This window comes from Lolium perenne, chromosome 3 (assembly GCF_019359855.2).
Source record: "Lolium perenne isolate Kyuss_39 chromosome 3, Kyuss_2.0, whole genome shotgun sequence".
NCBI classification, from domain to species: domain Eukaryota; kingdom Viridiplantae; phylum Streptophyta; class Magnoliopsida; order Poales; family Poaceae; genus Lolium; species Lolium perenne.
In genome coordinates this window covers 176,852,073-176,856,703 of record NC_067246.2, presented here as the reverse complement: position 1 = coordinate 176,856,703, position 4,631 = coordinate 176,852,073, and positions in this window count along the sequence as shown.

Here is a 4,631-nt window from a genome sequence, read left to right as displayed (position 1 = left end):
ACCTCTTCTTTTGATGTTTATATTGCTTCATCACCTTAATATCGCCATGTGCTCGTAAAACTGCTAGTTAACTTTCTGTTGGTATGTTGCACATTTGATCTGAACTTTGTGTTTTGCAATGCACAATTGATCAACTACTAATAAGTGTATATTAAAATGGCGGGATACTCTTTTTAGTGGCGAAAATTTTCCATTTGTTGCTATTGTAGCTAAGCTAAGCCCTTAAGAATCTTCCCTAACGCCAAGAAAACTTTCCAAAAACATAAGCATTTTGGAGGGCAACCTTGATGATATAGGCTATGAGGATGATCCTGGGTTGTGGTTCTTAGCGTGATCTGTAGATGGCAATATGCTTCTTGTTCATACCTGAGGCTTTACTGAGGCTGCAAGATGTTCTCTAAGGACACTGTCAGTTATGTTCAGATAAGCTAGGGAAGAGATTACTGGTCTTGGAGCATATTGTCTTTTCGTGGGATTGAATTATCCGCTCAACATTGCAGTAAATTATGCATATTTCGATTTATATTTTGGTGGAGTTTCATTCGATTTGAATCATAGGTTTGTGAGCAAATATATATTTAGTTTAAACTAGTGCTCGAATACGTAAGAAGCTATTTAATCACAAGCTAGTCGTCCGAATGGGATGAAATATTCATAGATTCTAAAACAAGGCATCTACATATTACTGGATTTTTTTCAAAAGTTTCTTGATAGTTTTTTTAGCTTCGAAATAAGAGATAGTTTGGAACGTTGGATCTCGAATGGATGGTAGATGGTGGCACCTAGTCACAATGAGACTTGGAAGCATCAAGTCACTGAAGCTCCGTCCGGTTTCCAAACCAAGCTAGGAAAGGCATTGAAAATGAAGTTCTGCTCTAAAACATCTCTCATTTCATTTTGGTGCAGCGCGGTTGCATGCTGCCCACGTGTTAAGGTACGTGTCTCTGGCATGTAGAGAACTACGATTATTGGCGAAAAATATATCGAAATGGAAACTGTAAAAGAAAAACCCTCTCTGGTCAACCTGATGTGACGAGACATCACTGCACCAAACATCGTCGCAAATTTATAGATGGGTGGCGTGCTAGTATACCAACAGTCAAATCGGCGCCCAGTCGCAGCAGCAGCCTAGAGTACTAGTACCTAGTTTTTGCCCCTTGCATGTCTATCATCTTCTTCTTCACCCTCCCAGAATCACGCGCACGCCCAGGATCTCGATCCCCACCACGCCGCATCGTTCCTTCCATAGCGCTCGCCCTCTCCTCCGAAATCCCCAAGCGCGGTTGCATCCGCCATCCACCTAAATCCATCTTCACGTGATGAATTATTCTAGGCTTTGCTGGGGCGGCGGGGAAGGCCACTGGGAGGCTCTCGCCGGCAACAACATCGACCTCATCGTTGCGCATCTAGACGTTACCTACACCGTCTGACTTGCCGCATGTTCCAGGGAGCTCTACGACCGGATCAGCAAGGATGAAGGTAAGATGCACCATTGGGATGAACCCTGCTTGCTGATGCCTCCGCCTGCTTATTGGTTCGATGAACACTGGGATTGGGCGACAGCATCTCGTCTGCATGATACCGTGTACGACCTGGTGCCCCTCGACCATCCTCACCGTTCTGTCGCCCTGCCGTTCATGCACGACAGAAAATGGCTTGGCGCGAACGGCGACTGGATCGCCGCCGCCGATCATCATGGGTGGTGCCTCGTCAACGTCTACACCGAGCGACATATCCCCCTTCCATCCCTACCTGCTTCGAAGATTTGTCATACTAATGTTTCATATCCATCTGCCGTTGCATACGATGTTTCCTGGGGTCCAGTAAATACTAATTTGTTGAAGATTGTAATTTGCCAAGTGCCCACAAAAGGTGGGAGGTACGCAGATTACAAGCTCATCGCCTTGTTCGACAAAAGGATTTTCTACCTTGAAGGGGGTGGCGACTGGAGAACGCTGGAGGCCCTTATTACACCTGCATCTGATTATCCAAAATCTTTGTGATGCCATTGAACTCGGTGGTCACGTTTTTGCGGTGGGCCAAGCGACTCCACGTACTTCTGGGACACCGCAAATGGTATTTTTCTGTCCTTATGTTGCATTGCATGATACACTTCCTTAATCAATGAAGTTATTCATGAACTACCTTGTTTATATTTTACCTTTCATAAATGATTTAATGATCACACCCCTTTTGCTGAATATGAATGAACCGTTGCTTGCAATGAATTAGTACGAATTAGTCACCAACAAACATAGTATGCTCAGTATGTGATTGCATTCCTGAATTAGTAACTCTACGCCACTGCAGAATATGGATGTAATTAACCAGTATCTAAAAAGATAACGTAGCACTATGAAGGCACCCTTTTTGATAACCTTTTACACCCATTGTTTCATATATAACTAATTGATTTTGCCTCCAAAAGGAGGACGAGAGACCCGCCATCATGCATCGAGGAGAGATGCATAAGGACTTTCATAAGTATATGACTTAACGATCACATCCTTTATCTGAATATGAATGAACCGTTGCTTGCAATGAATTAGTACTAGTCAGTCATCAGCAAACATAGTATACTCCGTATGTGAATGCATTCTTGAATTAGTAACTCTATGCAACTGCAAAATATGGATGTAATTAACAAGTATCTCAAATGTTAACGTAGAAACATAAAAATAGAAGAAAATCGTTTGTAATTACATGCGTAGCTTATATTTTCTATAGATCGGGGAAAAAGCCTTGATTGGATGTACCTACATGCAGATCAAATAGTTCTTTGTTTATATCGTTGAACAATCTGCAAAATGGTATAATTAATTTTGTTTTTGATACATTATTTCTCCCATTTTCTTGAATAGATTTCAGTTTCCCACAATTATCTTTGATTAGTGATTGTGACATCCCCTCATTCAAAATAACTCAGGTTATCTTTTTCCTAATTCAATGTTATTTAAGTTTGAGTAAGTTTACGACTAATATCTACAACCTCATATATATATAAGATTTAGCATCTGCAGGCCTAACAAAGTTAGCTGCATGTAGTCCCCTGTATAGTTCTTTCTTTTTGCTTTCTCAGTTTTTCGTAGCCTTGCTACAACCCTGTATGCTCTAATATATAATGATGCACGACTAGGCATGTGTTCGAGAAAAGAAAATCTAAATATCTTTTGTAATATATGAACCTATATTGATGTTTTAGATGTTGGTAGTATAATTTTCGATAAACTTGAACAGACTTAATCAGTTTAACTTAGCACAACCATATAGCGTACCTTTTTTAGAACGCGAAAATGAGGTAAACAAATACCATGTGTACCCTTTACTATCAATAGTAGAGAAGAGATTATGAACCTTCAACTCTAAAATGCAAATTCTTCTACTGAATGGATAGCTGCATCTGATACCTATTTTGCAAATGTTACCAGACTTGGGGTTAGCTACAAAGAAGATTTCTTTCTTGTCAAGCTTCATGCACTACCAACACAACCAAAAGTCCGAACTGATCGCAAGGGCGGCAATCCACTTATACAATTCAACACCCCCCTCACGTGTGATGGGAGACAAGTCAACACGTGGAAAGACTCAGAGGTATAGCTCAAGAGGCATATACGTGGACTCCGAGGGGGAAACAACAATTTTAGGATAAATTGCGAAAGCCAGGACTCGAACTAGAGACCCTGGCTCTGACACCATGTCAAGCTTCATGGACTAGCCAACGCAACCAAAATTCCGAACTGATGGAAAGGTCTAGGCAATCCACTTATACAGTTAAACATTTCTTACCCTTCGGTTGGTCACAGGGAAGCTCTCTAATAGTTCACTTAAGACAAAGGGAATTAACTACAGCACAGGACTTAAACTTAAGATGATATATATTTGTCAAAATTTGAATGTATCTATATGCTTTCACTGTCTATATACATCTGAATTTGGACAAATCTCAGACACTTTCGGTGGGACAGAGGTAGTATATAACTGTGTATACACTAACTAGTGTCTAATTTTGGTGAAGTTAAGACTAGTTTCGTGGGATGGATATAGTATAACTGATATATTGGACACTCGATTTGAACACATGAATGACCAATGTCCTTAGCTTACATAGTCGTATTTATACTGTGAGCATGAACGATGAACAATGCTGCTGTTTGAATATGGTTGCCAGTAACACCCTATTCGTCTCCATTTTTAATATTGCAGAAAATCTGATGCTCCCGTTTGTAATCCCGCCACCGGTGGTGGATGATCAGCAGTACGCGTGGTTCCTCGCTCCATCTGCTGATGGCAAGCGATTGATGATCATCCTTACAGTAAACAACATTGGGATTACCAATGCTGAAGTACCTCCTGACATTCCCTATGCTGCTAATGGGATTCAGCTACGGCAATATCCTCCTGTTGCCACCTACGTCTTTGAGCAGGATCCCTTATCTACTGCACGTGCAGGGGACTTTCTTTGGAGGCAGGTTAACAGCCTCGGCGACCACTCTCTGTTCCTCGTACTCAATTACCCGATCATTGCCAACCTGAAGAAGCGTGAATCCAAAGCTCCTGATGGCACATTGGTTCCATTCATGAGGAAAAACTGCGTCTACACAACATACCGGAAGTTTCATCATAATCAATAC